General features: G+C 49.6%; 1 protein-coding gene across 3 annotated transcripts in view; it reads right to left on the bottom strand.

Annotated features, from left to right (window-relative positions):
• Pxb (putative Hedgehog signaling attenuator pxb) overlaps positions 1 to 16,233 on the bottom strand; it is a 300,094-nt gene that overhangs the window by 207,185 nt on the left and 76,676 nt on the right. The window contains exon 2 of one of the 3 annotated variants that reach the window (XM_076800776.1): positions 11,486 to 11,521. The exons of the other annotated variants lie outside the window; for them this stretch is intronic. The gene's annotated coding sequence lies outside the window, so the exon portion shown is untranslated. The remainder of the gene's footprint in view (positions 1 to 11,485; positions 11,522 to 16,233) is intronic. 3 annotated transcript variants of the gene reach the window in all.

Raw genomic sequence — 16,233 nt, 5'->3', positions numbered from 1 at the left:
CCCTCTCTCGTCCATGTTCTCTTTTATACCCTTATTTTTATTCGAAAATAATTCCGTGGATAACGACCTCGTCCCGCGAACGCGTCTTTTCACGTTAATCCTCGCGAGCCGGCGACGAGACGGGAATTTGTCGCGGTTTATTGTCAGCCGAGCATTAATATTCAAGGTGTTGGGTCGCTGAAGGACCCCACCCACACCGGAAGGTGTCGACGGTGGCCCCGGGTAACTGAAAGTAATTCCAGGTGCTTTGTCGTGAACCGCGAACGCTGAAGAGCATCGCGCGCCAACACGGCCATTAAACTCTGACCAAAGATATTGTTAATATCGTTCGGCGGGTCTGTTTAAACAATTCTCCACCTTTCACGTAAATGTATTCGTATACACAATTATTTCCGAGGTGTCTTTGGAAATCCAAGGATGAATTTTCTAGCCTTTGATGTCCTACGTCGTTTTCTTCGATCGGAACTGCTGCTTCGGATTTCCAATTTTGCATAAACACCCGCAGACTAGTAATACCGTTATGTTTCTTTAATATCATTAGCCACGGGATCTGCGAACCCTGCTCGGCGCAGCGCCAAAGCCTCGTGTGTCATTCGAGGACGAGACTGATGGTCGCTTTGCGACTTTGCGTTGTCGAGTGGGAACGTAGCGAAATTGGAACCCAGGGGTGAATGAGACTGCATTGCAAAGGGATGGGCGTGTAGACCTCGGTGGATGGCTGTGGGCAGTCGGTCGCTGCACTGTTTTCACTAATCACATTCCTGGAATAGTTACTCATGGAAGTTAATATATAATAATTTGTCTACCGCCTCGTAGGCGTCACTCGTCAACAGTGGGTCGAAACCAGAGCCAGTACGATTCCCAAATTAGAAGAGAAAACGCAGCAGAGGTTCTAGCGTAACTTAAACCATACGGTTTCTTACGTAAGTCGAACACTCGCATTAGGTTCAATTACCCATTCACCGTTCGTTTCGATCGTATCTTCTCGCGAATGGATTCTCGGCGCGCGACTCGGCCGGCGGGGTAGCAGACGCGATTTAGCGTCCTTTGCATAACGTGTAGCCAATTAAAGGAATAGCGAGGGAGAAATCGTCCGTGGCAACGGTGTTTCGACGGCGAAAGAAAATTTTCTCGAGCTGGGATATGCCCGAGGCCTCTCTTCTCCTTCTCGAATCTTTGGGTTTCGACTCTTGGCGGAAAAGCGCGAGCAACGAAGCGTGTAGAAAGCGTTTCAACGATGCCTGGCGTTCGCCGGATTCTCGAGTGGGTCAGGAAGGGAACTCGAAGGAATGCAATTTTCCTCGGATGTACTTTGTGCTTTCCCGTCGTTCCGACGATGAACTTTCCCGTCAAGGCCGGTTGCGAACCCGTAGCCACGCTACCGTTTCGAGCCAGCCCCCGCTCGATCAATATTGCATTCACGTGCACAGCATCGGCGACACAACCGGGGCTAGATTCTTGGCACGGTCAATTTCGATGATCGATCGGGCTACGAGGCCCGTGATCGACCGGCCGAGACGGCTCCTGTTTCCCCCGGGGGCCCTTTGATGTTATCGATTCCGCGAGATCAATTCGCGTAACGAAGCAAAACTTGATCGCTCCAACTCCGTCGTACGAACCGGGTACATCATTACGCTGAATTCCGGTTATTCGGGAATTTAATGTTAATCCGTGAACGCCGTAGCGCTTTTACATTATGTAAATCACACGAGGAATTTCGACCCGGTGATGCAGATTTTTAGAATTAAAATTCCGTTCCTCTTTGATACGCGAACTCTTCGTGGTCTCTTTCTAATAAAAACCACGGCGCGAGTTGGGTCTTTTTGGAATAATTTATAATGCATTGCAAGTGATTTCGCTTTGGAATCCTCGTCTGTTGCGATGCCATACAAAATCGGTGTTCTCGAAACAAATAAATTAGACACTTTTGCAAACGAGCAAAACGCCGGCTAGGGTCTCGAGCGATCGGCCCGCAATCTCGAGGGAAACTATGCGATCGAGCATAACAGAAATCCGGGTAAGGCGAGTGACCGTGTACCGGTCCAGCTGCTAAAGCGCAGCTTCGAGCAATTAGATCGGCATTAATTAGCCTTCATCTGCGGTCGAGAAAGTTTCTAATCGCGTGCACGCCGCGAGAATCCCTGCCGAATTCCCTCCGCCTCTTCATCCCACTCGACCGGGAAAATTTCGTGGATTTTCATGCATTCTCTCCGGGAAAAGCTGCGGGTTTCGGCCGGGGTTGAATCGAAGGTAGCTTCGAAAGTAGCTGTTCTCCGATTTAATTGAAAAACTGACCCGTTGTGGGATGGTTTTCACGAAATCCGTGGGAATTCTCTGCGGTCTCGAGCTGCCCCGAACAGTGTTGTCTGTTTCGCGGCGATTCGATCGGAGCAATTCCAACGGGGAAATCACCGATCGAATGTGTTCGCCGTGTGATTCGCGCGTGTTGCGAGTCGGTGGCGTGGCTGGGGAGCGAAAGGCACGGAACGAGCATCTTCGAGCAGCGTGGCTCTAACAAAATTTGCGGCCGGGTCTCCGGTTCGCCGCAGATTCGGTTTGCCGAGCCTGTTACAGTGGCCCGATCAGGTTAGGCTGCAGCTTCCAGCCGCGTCCCGGAGTTGGTTTTTCGAATTAGCCTCACGTAGGATTCCCTGTTTACCGAAACCGTCGATGGATCCTCTCGCGGGGACCTTTGTGAAAGCCGAGCCGCCCGGGAGAATATCGAATTTTCGCTCACTCCCTCCCGAACGATCGAACTCGGAAAATTCCCGAGGATTGACTCTTGTGTTCTTGGTCACGGGTCACCGCAGGGTTCAAAGAACAACCTGGTCTAGGTGTTTCAGCGCCGGCGGCGCTCGGATCGATCAAACACGGCCCTCGAACGTATAAAGCTCGCAAGCCAAGGGGCTCGCCTTGCCCTCTGCCTTGCCCGGAGAAACATCAAGGAGACTGTCCTCTGTGATCTCGCCCGGCAAAGATCGATGGACGAGGAAGGCGCGGCGAAACTTAGGGTATCGTGAAACTCGAGAAAGATAGACCGAGAGACATCAAGCTCCGGTTACTACACGCCTAGACTACCCGCTCCGTACCTGGAACTCGTAATTAGAGGCTGCCCGCAAAGTGATTCCGAACGATGGACTCGGCAAATATTTAATATCCCGCCCGGCTCCGGCTGTTCGGGGCTAATAAAATTTCGACGTGTCACGGCGCACTCTGACGTCACCGGCGAGCTAATAAAATCTTTATCCGCGACGGCTCTAACTACTTCCACAACGTGTAATATATCACGTGTCGGCAGATCTTCGTTGGTAGTTAACCGTGCTGTTAAACCATTAATTTTCAAGCAGTACTAGCACGAATCTTGAATTTGATAAGTTCTCCACAGCCGTTCTCATCTGCTTCTTAACTATCGAAAATCTTCCTCCGCACGAAGTTATTCACACTTTGCTGATCTTTGATTCATTTCAATACAACATGGAATACTAAACTGGAAAAGCCAAAAATACTTGTTAAGATGATCAGGCGGGTAGAGATAGAGATTTCATAACCTCCCTGACAAGTGGCTTAGAATAGTACTTGTCTCTGTCGGCAGAAAGGTTCGAGGGAATGACGAAGGTGCTCTTCAGGTGGACCTTGAATGCGAATGACGATGACGCGGGAAACTTGTCCGGCTACCGAACAATGGGATGGTAGAATTTGGCGCGTCGTAGTTTGATGACTCGAAAGAGGCAGAGAGACGGACGGACCACCAAAGGAGGTTGAGGCCGGGTGGAGTGGGCAAGGATGAAGAGGTACAACGGCAGTTAGCCTACTATCTAGCGTGTTTATGGTAATTCAGGCCATCCCGGTGACCCAGGAGTAGCATGCATATACATCAGCCTCCCTCACTTTGACGCATCCAGTCACTCTCCGGCGGGACCAGACTCCTATGCACCCTCTATATATTCTCTTCGGAGACCAAACACCGGCTGGCACCGCCCATGTCTACCCCGTGCAACCCTTCCTTCCTTCCAATTCTCCCGCCACCTACGCCATGCACTCTTTCGATCCTCAAGGATCTCCCTCGCCCTCTCGATCACGACACGCCGCCGTAGACCCGCGCAATTTGGTTGCCGGCCAATGCCTCAGATGAAGAGACCATCCCCGGAACAAAGGGGCCGCAACGTTCCGAAATTCTCAATGTTTCCGCTCCAGAACTTGACAATAACAATGACAGAAAGCAGTCAGCAATACTCGGAACTTCCGTGGAATAATCACCCTATTATTACGCTGCAGATATTTTCGCATTTGCAATGAACGCCACTCAATACGCTTGATCGAACTACCAGTTCTACCTAGCATAAATATTTATCGTTCTGCTAAGCTCCAATCCGATTCCTGCTTCTACCGACCGGCGCTCGAGAACATAAATTCGTATAAATTTCCGCCGTCAACTTACCAGATATCCGGCGCAAATCCGACTCAATTTATGCGTCGGGCAGAGATTAAAACGAAGCAGCAGTAAAGAGGAACACTGTAAAAAAACGTTCGTCACGAGCTAGCAGAAAAAATTCAGAGATTACTTATTATACATAATTATTGTATACACTGTACACGTGTACGCGAGGGCGGAGAACACCGCTAGGAGCGTGTAAGATTTTTCAATGACAATTTTATGTTTGCAATCGTAGGTCGCGCAATCGGATCTTTGCGGGCTGTTCGATATCGTGGAAGTTGAGGGGTGAATACGAAATGCGGCGTTTTCTTGTCGGAAAGATGTGACCACACCCCCTATTCAGAGGGTTCGGGGAATTCGAATCGCGGCGCGGTGGCCGAGGGTGGAGTACGGTCCGTAGGAGGACGCTTCTGACGTTCGTTTTGCAGGCGGGTTTATCGATGCGTTATTTCGCAAATGGCTCGCCATTTGTCGTGTGACGCTCGGACCTCGTCGCCACGTTATATCACGGATGGCTTGGGCTGGCCGACGACCGGCTATTCAGCCCCCACGCGTGTTTTCTCTTTTTCGTCCCGGCGTTCCGCACGCGTTTAGCGCCGCGCAAAACCCCCGTTTTGCGCCACCCCCGTTTTGCGCCACCCCCGCGTTCCACCGTTCCTCCAACCCCCCCCCCCTCGCGGCGCTTTTCCCGATTGCACAACCGTGCACCGCCGCGATTTTACGCGATAAATCGTGCCCGGGAGCGTGTTAGTTCGGCCGCATAGTTAATGTCGAAAAATTCCTGCTCATTTTCAGGACCGTTCGGCCGAGCCCCGTTCCAGCCATTGATTTTCAATTAAACAAAAACACGGAGAGCCTCGCCTCCTTCCCCGTTCCACTCAGCCGCGATACCATAAATGATTGCGTAGAAAATTCCATCGCGGTAACGTGTCTCGCATTACCGGCTTTGACTCGCGATCGTCGAAATCTTTGCCCAGGCTCCTTCTGTCTCATCTCAGATCTATATTATTCGGGGACACGAGGGCCCATACATTTTCCTCCATTTTTTCCCCCTAAATATTCTGGAGAGTGATCCAGGCTTGAATATTAGGTTCTCGCGTGGCACCGAGCGTCTTAACGATCCCGTAGGATCCTCCTTCGAGTTTTCGTTTGGCGGTTTCTCGCCGCATCGGACCGGCGGAGGTATCGCGACGAACCCGCTGAGAGAATCGCGAAGATGCACGCGATCCCGCCATTGCTCACGCGAATTTCGCGAGAGGGAACCGCAATTACGGCGCAGAAACCCGGCGGAAACGCGTCGCCTTCCGCTCGAGGCGCGCGCCGCGCTCCTGATAAAAGGTCGCAAACGGCTAATTTCCTAGTTAACGAGAACGGGCCGGTTTCCGCGAGGTACGCGCGCGAAACTCGCTCCTCTATCCGCCAGCCACGAGCTGGCCACTTTAAAGCTACTTAGAACGTTTGCGCGCCCGCAAACTTTTCCTCCGCAAACCTCCGACACTAGCCGCGCTCTTTGACCCCGCCGAATTTCGCCGCCTCTTCCCGCGTTCCCGAGCTGAAAAATTTGTACAAGCGCGTGCCGCTCGCCGCGCACTCTTTTTCGCAGGTTCACAAAGGGACAGAGGTTCGCAATTACACACTTTGACTTGGGAACGCGACCGTCACTGTCGATTTTAATTTGTTTATTTCTCGAGTAATCGGGCATTCGTATCTTCAATGAATTCGTCCATCTGGTAATCCGGATTCGCATTGTCAAGCGCGATTAAATCGCAGTAAGACCGTCGGTCCCAGCGGAGGGTGAGAGGAAACGAACAGGATTACGGCGGACGTTGAATATTTCGCGGGTTTCCCTTTAATTAGGGGCAATAAAACGAACAGTGAACTGCGCGAGGACGGGAACATTGCCCGGCGGTGTAACAAATTTTCATGGCTGATGAGACGACGCGCCCAAGGGTGTGTTAAACCGTGCGAGGCGTAAAGCGAGTCGCGCGAGCCACGCGTAAACCATGCAACGAGAATCAGGATAGACCATGAGAGACCAGGACATAAACGTGACGAGAGACGAGGCCAAAGGATGCCGGTGGCAGGGAAAGATTTCGGTAATAGCATTTCGTACGAGGCGCATTACCGCGATAATGGGATGCTGTACGCAATCAATTGTGGGGTCCGCTGCTAGAGGAGCTACAGCACTCATTCTCTGAGATGTTAAGACTGTAAATAATTGTATTGCAGTAGAAATCTGAAAGTTAGGGCTACAGGTCGTTTTTCAAAAGCCTGTTAATTCTGACTTTAAAAATATAAAATGTCTATTCTATTGTAAATAAAGTTTGTTTTATCTCTATGCGAAGGCCAGGACAAAACGAAGCAGCAGAACTGATCGTGTAAGAAGCGACAGGAAACCGTGATCGAACATCGGGCGTGAATCTGTTCGGTGCGTGTCGAGAGGCTTTAGCCGGATAAGCTGATTGGAGAACAGAGGCGAAGGTGTGTCCACCTACTCGGGTAGCGTTATCTCGATCGTGGCAACGTTTTCGTCTCTGCGAAACAAAACGTCGCGTCGCAGCTAAATGAATAATAGGGCTGTCGTAGTTGGACGAATCGTTCCGGGGCATCGGGTCGAGGGCAAACAATTAAACGACAACTCGCTGAATAATTCATTGTTTCGGTAAGCGCGTTTCAGAGCGTCGCCGCGCCGCGCCGGTGCACGGCTCGCGGGTTCCTCTTCCCTCGCATAATTACGCCTCTGTAAAACTCGCGTTCCTACCGCCACTCGACAGGTGAAAAACCGACCTGGCGAGCCACTTTCACCTGCGCACGGTGGCTTTAACCTTTTCGCTGCTCGGATCTCGCTGATACCAATTAATTCCACTGTTTTCTTGCCCTAATCTCGAAGCGAAAACAGAAAAGTAGACAAATTTTCTTCTGTTACGGATGTAACTTTCGAACCGGTGAATTCCTCGCCTTGAAACTTCGATTTTTCGCATTTCCTCGTCAAAATGTACAGGATGATACAGTAAAAAGTGAAAAATTTCTGTGTCGCCAATGTGAAGTTTAGCCTATTTGTTGGCCAACCGGCACAGAACATAATTGCTTCGTTCTCGTGAAGATAGCAGGTGCTCCGTGGACCGAGAAGGGGGACAGAGGATGCGCGGTGAGAAAATGCGCGAACAAAGAGTCGTGCTGAATGAAACGTGTGCGGGGGAGTATAGAAATGAATGAGCGAGGTGGCAGTCGGGAGCAGTCGGTGGTCGTGACCGCGGTCGAGCCAAAATGCAAAGCCGGTAATCTGATTTGGTGGCTCGCAGAAGGCTGCGTAGCCTCTAGCCCCCGGTAGCTTTGCCGAGGCGATGGTATGCGGATTCCCGTCAATTATACATTATAAACAGTCATAAATATGCAAATTCCGCGGGGGTGGCGGCGACGGCGGACACATCGTCGTCGTTTTCGGGAGGGTCGGAGGGAGAGAAAGCGAAGCATTCGCGTGCGTGAGCGAAAGCACGGTTACGCGATTGCGGGACCTGCGAGCATCTCCCACGCGGCTTTGCGCCTTCCCCTTACGACAGACAAACGCAATCTCCACCTATTTTACGGCGCAATTGCGAGCCGGATGAATCCCGCTTTCGCACCCTCCTACCCCCCCCCCCTTCCGAGAGACAGCGGCGTCGCGTCGTTCGATACCGCCTCGGGGGCGGGGGTGTTTCGTTCAATTTTGTAAATGGTTTATTCATACGGTGCCGGGAGACGCGGGACGGATACACCGATCGATGCGAATGCGATGGTCACATCTTCGCGAATGGGAAATGCCGATTTTATTTCCCCTGTCTCGAACCTTGCGCGCGAAACTGGGACATTTGTACCTCGAGGATTAAATTGGAGCTCGGCGACACTCTATTCTGGAAAAAATCCTGTTCCCCAGTCGGCTATGTTGAATTAATTTATGTGGCCCAGCAGGGAAGATCACGGTTGCACTACGATTTGTATTAAAACGTTGCTTCAAATGCCCTCAGGGATCACCCCCGCTTTCGAGGAAGTACATTTTTGGGACAGCCTGTACATAAAATCCATAGCGTCTGACAGAGGACGGACAAAAGGCGAACACAAGACGGATCCGAGTAAATGGTCGAATTAAGACTTTCCCACGAGCAATATTTAAGTCTCTAGATGGCCGTGCCCGATAATTGAACCGCCTTCGGTAACCCTTGAATATTGCACGCACGTGTACACGCATTCTCGCGACCTCTCCGCTTTCTGAAGTAATTACAACGGATATTAGTTGCTCGTGGCTGCTTTCCGGGAAGAGTAATTGCGACCGTCCTCTATGTGTGCACTACCTGTGCGCGCAACCTCTAGCCGTCTAATCGAGTTCTGCTGAAATTACCACGTCGGCTAGCGAAAAGAAAAAAAAAAACGTACACCTAAACCGTAATCACGCAACGATTACGTAGACTCGATTAGCGGCGATCGATGCCGTAGGAATTATAGCTGTGGCAATCGTACATCAGAAGTTACAAGTATCGCTCGCCGAGGCATTATACACGATTAGGTTCTGTTTGATGGAATCTTCTCGCACGATGTCGGGCCGGTTTATGCAAATCGGTGGAAAGCTTCCACGTTTCGTCGAAGTGCGTTTCAGAATTTTCGCTGACGACGTTGCTAATTTAAAAATACTTGTACCACTGATCGCCAGCTTAAAAGATGGGTCGCGAGCGGACTATATTTCTGCAAAAACAGGTGTTAAATAGAAAGTGAGTGAAACGATTCTCAGCAGAATTAGAATTATTCAGTGGCAAGCTCTGGAGATACCGATCGAGGAGCAGCAGAGTATTGTAATCCTGAGGTTCGAGTGATTTCGCTGAACGGACTTTCAGTGGCGTTTCTGTGTCTCTGTTACCGGATAAAGCGATCGTGCATCGAACAGTGCAGAAGATAATCGCCCAGACAATTTCTGTTTATACAAATGTAGAGTTTCGCGTGCGATCTTCCGGGACGGTCATCCAATTCCACATCGAGCGTGGCGTACGTGACGAACATCGAAAAATAATGTCGACGTGTTTCCGCGTGTGCACACGGCTCGGCGAGCTATCGAGCTTAGAACGGTCCCATGCAAATGAGGCGGAGCACACTGCAGCTCTTTTTCCTTAGCGGGGAACCGGGAATTTCATGACGGACGACCGTTAGCCGGGCGAAAACAATTTCTACGTACGATAAAACGTATCGACGCGGAATCATGGGAATCCATGGCCGGTTCCAGCCAGTTTGCCGATTCAAGATCGGCGCATTGGCAAGGCCTGGCCTCCTGTGTTCCCCCGGCCGTCCCGGCCCATTGCACCGAATGCGGTTCGTGCCGGCGCGGTGCGGCGCGGTGCAGCGCGGTGCACCGTACACACGAACACGGCTTTCCACCCGGGGTAATGCGAAACACTCGAATTACATGCCACGAATGGATCCATTACCCGCGCTCGTTTTCGTGCACATCGACACACAGCGAGAGACGATGAAAGTCTAGTGCCGGAATATCACGACGATCACGCGATCGGTGACTTTCCACCTGCTATTTACCCTCGGAATCGCGCTCGACCAAGCCACAGAACGTCGGGGTTGGTGTGCATTTCTCGCAGACATGCTCCGTCGGTCATGCCTGGTTAACAATTTAAATGATCGCGATTTTTTTGGGAATTTTTTCCCGCAGAAATTCCTGGACTTTTCAAGCTACAGTGAAGTCTCGATCTAAGACTAAGAATTTTCTTTATTTTTTTTTTTATGGGACCAACTTATTTGTGACATTGTTCTGGTTAAAATTCTCACGCAATAGAGAGAAAAAAAAAATCGGCGAGAATAGGTTCGATTCGGGCGCGCTGCACCGCGGATACTTTGATTGCAGGTGTAGCGGTGTTGAAATAGTGAGTCCTAGCTCGTAGCGACTGCCCCGGTGAATCGAACCGTGAAATATTAGGCGTCGGGCGCGTGTGTATAAACAAATGCGGATGAACGGGTACGTGAGCACGCGTCGAATCGGTTCAGATGCGTTCACGATCCATCGTGGCCTTTGTGACGGGTTAGACGCGACAGGAAACACGAGGTCCCGTGCTCGCATTGCTGTCAAACCCCCGCCCTCCCCGCCCTTGTTTCCCCCCTCGACAGCCACCATGATCGTACAGGTGTGTAAATGCGCGTTCGCGTCAGTGTGCGATCGCCCACGCGTGTCCGAGGTTGGTGGCCATTTTGCGATTGTTCGCGGTTGCGTCACCGACGGATAAATCATAATTTCGCGGGCGTACTCGTCGCCAAGGCGAGCTAATAATAATTACACCGTGTACCACGATCCGGCAGCGCACGCGTGCCATGAATGTTCGATCGATTCCGATGATCGGTTTAAATAATCTCCCTCCGCCCCCCAACGATTTACCCGATCGCGTCGCAATTTCGGTTCGTTAATAAGAGATAAGTTTCGTTCTCCTTTTCGAACGAATATATAAAACCCGGTGAACGGATTTATGAAGCGCGCGATGCGCGCCGGTGAATGCATGAATTAGCTCGGTCGCGAAAATGCCGGAAGTAATCGAGGCAATTAGAGTAGTTGTGCCGATTTCTGACGGGAAAGGCGGCATTCATTTTGAAAGGGGATTTTACGGAATTTTGTTCTCTTTGGTGGTAGTTAATGGAGATCGAAAATTATTAGCAAATTTCGTGTTTCATACTGTTTAAGTAATCATTCGGTTTTTAGAGGTTTTCCCTCCGGTTTTACAATTGTTATTTGCGAAACGGTCTAATATTTGTACGTGCACTACATAGGTGCACGCGAAACGTAACGGACGCGGTACACATGCCTGTTTTTCCAACTTTTGTGGAACGTGTTCTCGAATAATTCATATGGAAAACGGGTATGGAAAAAATAGAGAATAGCTGAACGAAAAATACAGAAAACTACGGGGGCTTATCGGTTAGAAACGCCAACCGGAAATCGTAAATACAATGTTGCTGCATGAAGGAATTTTTAGGTCGCTGGACTAAAATGTCGGTGGGGAATTTTGGATGCTAACAGTTGGTACTCACTTAACGTACTAATCGACAATCGAACTGGAATCGTACCTGAAACAGATAGAATAACGTACATGAGCTAGGGATGCCACAAAATGGCACAACATTTACATAAAAATTCACAATCCTTTGTCGCTTCAAAAATATCGTTAAAAAGAACACATCACCGACAGCTCCGGCAACCGATTGGAAAAATCGGTGCCCGATCAGGATCATAGCGGGTGCTCAGAAAACAAGGCTCTCCGGTGGCAGAGAGGGAGCAGATTAATTTCGACAGGTGTCGTTGCTATCGGAGCGAGCGCAGCGGCCCGGGCAGATATCAAAACACAGCCCGAAGTCCGCGGCGCAACGCATCCATCGTTGTCAATGCCGTGACATCGGTCGTTCATATCCGGCAGGGAGCGTTTTCGGAACGGCCCGAAGGCAGCAGCCTTGGCGCAGGATATTGAGTCGGCTAATAACGCGGCCCCTCGAAAAGGGCCCCCTCCCTTCTTCGACGACGCTGATGACACACACGCTTTCGGAAAAATTCGCAACGCGTCCGGCGATTCGGCCGCGAAATTGCGAGGACTGGAACCGAGCCAATGTAACCGGTCGATCTACCTCGTGTGTACACACGGCCGAAAGTAACAACGCGGTAACCGATTGAAAACCACGCGCAAAAGAGAAAGAGAGGAAGAGGCCACGTTCCGGGGGCAATTATCGCAATTATCCACGGCCGGGATCACTGGCCGGAGTTATCCCCCGAAATTAGCTCGTCCCGCACCCTCGATGAATCATGCTCGCTCTCTCCGAGGCGTGTGACGCGCGTGCAAATCACGATGTTCCACGATTTTCCGCCGCGATGGACCACTCTGTTTCTGAACACGCTCTCTCTCTCTCTCTCTCTCTCTCTCTCTCTCTCTCGTCTAAGAGAGACATCGGTGCGTGGCATGCGTGTCCGACGCCCTAAGCGGATTACTTTGCCTCGCCGGTTCTCGCACGATCTCTCTTTCTCTCTGTTCCTCGTTTCGCCTAACCAACACGCATCTCCATCCTTCGTGGGAAACAACGCGTCAGAGACCCTTTGGCCACGAGCGAACCGCTGTGTTCATATCCTCGATCACTATGGACTCCGACAATTTCTGATCCTGCCCCTACTCTGATTAACCCTTTGCCGAAAGGGTTGCGATTGTCTGCGGTTCTACGTTTTATTGGATTTTCGGGCTTCGCTCAAATTAACGCAGACTCGAGCGGTGGATTGATTGGCCGGGAAGTGTTCAACCTTTTGGTGTGGGAAGAAGACTCATTCTTGGCGACGAATGTTGCCCTTTGGAAGCCATAACTTCTTTACAGAGATTCTACCTTGACGCGTCCACCGACGAAAAAAAAAGCAGAAACACGCTGTATATTGTTAATACGATATCGTCAATATTATTATACATTCATGGAACAGATTGGCGTGTTGGCAATATTTCGAACAATAATCGAGAATTTGGTGGAAAATATTTTTATTCGTCAATTCAGCGTGGTTACAAAGGGGTAAACGGATTCTATTTACCTGATTGTGGAACAATATCGAATGTATGAAGAAAATACAGTTTATCAATGGGAAATATATTGGCGATATTGTTGTATAACTTTTTTTTTTTAACGAAGCGATTTCAAACATTGATTTCGTAACTTTATTATTAAACTATGAATCTTTAATCGATTGCAATTTCGAACGTCACTGTTTAAAAATCGAAACAGTACGGCCGCAGTATGACACTATTTTTGCACCGAGTTTTTCGTTGGCACAAAATGATTATTTAAAGCAACGTAATTTACGTAAGTTCGGACGATAAAATCTTCAAGGATACATCAGTTTCGGGGAGCATGAATAAAAACCGGAAGTCCGCCGCAGAATAGTTTTACGACCGGTGGAAAATGCAACACTAAGGCTCCCTGGCGCCCTGAAATCGGAGAGAAGATCGATTCCTGCTACTTTTTATTGCCTACCGTGAAATGTTCTGCGATAACTAATTCATCCCGCGATACCTGGCTGCCTGGGCTGACTATTTTCCACTTGTTTAGAGTGCTGTATCCGGGGATTGGTGGAATACTGTTCGTAGCAGTGAATAGGCCATTTTATTCTAACATTTTCGCTGCATTGCCTGGCACAATAGCGAACATTCTCCTAGAATTACAACCTAGAAGTACCACCGACTAGAATTCTTGTTTAATTATTCGGCTATTGTGTCCCCAGTAAAAATGTTCGACGTCCCTTTCACATCACCGTTTTCTCACAGTCTATTTACTTTCCGCTATAATTTACTTTCTCAAACCGTATTCTAAATATTTTCGAACGTTGTCGGTAAATCGAAACTAGAATGGATTCAATCCTGTTTCCCATTCGACGATTTTTTCGACGTTTCCGGCCACGTTCTCTCCTCTCTTTCGATCCGCCGATAGAATTACATCTCGATCGAGAGCGCAGTGAGAGTTGCCCGCGGAGATGCGACTCGCGGAAGGTATGTAGAATGCAGCAGGATGGAAAACGCGATCGAAGCTTTCGAGGTCGATAGGTGTACAGTACAGACATTGCGAACAGACCCAGAGAGAGAGAGAGAGGGAGAGAGAGAGAGAGAGAGAGAGGGAGAGAGAGACAGAGAGAGAGGGAGAGAGAGAGCGAAGTGGCCCCAGCTCTGCGGCTGGTTCGCCGCGAGGATGGCCCTGTGTCGCGTCCATGTACGAATATGGATACACGGGCCTGTACATACATACATGGGTGATGTATACATTAGGGTATTAACCTAGCCGCACCTAGCTATCCTACTGTAAGACGTTTCCTTAATTAAAGCCATCGATTCGCCGTCTGATTAAACTTGGCTCGGGCTGCTGGAAACTCGAAGGGCTTAGCTCTTCGCGATGGCCTTCGTCCTTTCGAAGTTCGACGGTGGTTACCTTTCACCGTGAACACCGTGGTCACCACTGACCTTTTATTTATACACGTACCCGTATCGTGTGCCCATATTTTGCGTTTATACAATAGTAATGTGTTTATACAAATTATACAACGAGTACTACTTCGTTGCGTTGAGTGTAATTTTTAGGTTGTGGATCTTTACGACATGGTCCCAAGACTCGAAAGTCAATATACAATAAACTAATTAATATTATGAATTTACTGGAGAACGTGCCATGGACCAGCGCAAGCAGTCAGGTGAATTTCCTTAAGACCAAGGTCAAAGAAGACCCTGATCGCTGAATAGCCAACCCTTTTCGGAGACAAAAGGCGAGCATCAACCGGACGTCGCAGTGCTCAGACGCGTGCAAGAGACTCGCAATGTAAAAGAGGGGGAGGTGGGCTGCGATGCGCTATGGCGGAACGAATGGGCCCCGAAAGTTCGTCTCCGACGGATACTAATTAATGCCGAAAACTGCAATAAGCAAGGCTCGTTTGCTCGGCCGAAATGTCTTAATGAAACCCTCGGGACTCGGCGAGTTTCTTGGTACGTCCGGGAGGGAAGTTCCAGCCACTTGTTCGAGTTCAGCGGAATATTAATTTAGAGCCCCCGCAGACACACGCAGACGTTTTTAATCGCGGACGCTGTTATTATGTAGATTAGCTCCTGGCCCGATATTGCCCTCCGTACAACAGTTTCAACGTTCCGCGTCTACTTTTCTCAAAGATTCCCCACTTTGCCTACTTCTCCGTCGGAACTTCCATATTTTCACCCATTCCGAATTACAAAGGTGCTCGACCATCGTCGGCTAGACTGCAGATTTTTACGCGAAACTAACGTTCTCCGCAAAACTCGCGAGAAACTGCAGCCAAATATTTTATCATCGTTTAGAAAATCTCCGAACGCCACAAAAGATCAGAGCTGAATCTCGGACTAATCGATGACTCGAGAAACTAATTCACACTCGGGAATACGAAAAGTTCGGATTGCCAAAATGTTGCGAGACATTTCGAAACGGGACTAGAATATATCCGACGTTGGTTTACGCGTCAGCGAAGCACGCCATTAGGGTGACTGTTCGGGCTAATAACCATGACGCGGCTCTCTTTAGGGTATTACCATCAATTAATTTCATCGACGAGTTTCCCCTGATAATATCGATCGGCGAAACTTCGCACACGCGGCAAACTTGCCCGATTACGTAAGTACCGTAAGTACATACCGCGGGCTGCTTACAAGTCTTTCGGGTCCGCGATCAAAAGTTATTAGATCGAACCTCTTATAGCACTACCGGAGCAACGTGCCTCCCCGCGCTTGATAAGAGGTTCGTGGTTTTACCGGGGCCTGCGGTACACGCGATTGAAACTACGAAACTCGAATGAAATTCCTCCTGCTGCATCCTTCCCGTTCGCCGGATACGTCCGACCTTCGTTGGAAAATCAACGAAAATGAACGATCACGCCTCTGGTCAGATACAACCTACTCGTACACAACATCGACGACATTAAAACCGTCGATATTAAACCCGAACATTGATTCTAAGCACAGTGTCCGAGAGTTCATTACGACGGCCCTGCGGAATCAAATATAGCCGGTCGTTTGACCGAGCATAAAATTCGCCCGTGTTCTCGCCGGGTTCTTTTTCAACAAAAAGGTGATGATCTATTCTGGACGCCGTAAGCGCAATTATTTAACACTCGTAAGTAATACGGGGGCGCTGGGCTGCGACTTAAATTAGATGTCGCGAGATGCTACGGAGAGGACACAGCGAAAGAGAGAGAGAGAGAGAGAGCTCCTCTGCCGGCGGACAGGCGCAACCTTTGATAAATTTGACGG

Source organism: Halictus rubicundus, chromosome 15 (assembly GCF_050948215.1).
Source record: "Halictus rubicundus isolate RS-2024b chromosome 15, iyHalRubi1_principal, whole genome shotgun sequence".
In the NCBI taxonomy this organism is placed as follows: Eukaryota; Metazoa; Arthropoda; class Insecta; order Hymenoptera; family Halictidae; genus Halictus; species Halictus rubicundus.
Note: the sequence above shows the minus strand (reverse complement) of the source record. Positions and strands in the feature narration are given on the sequence as shown.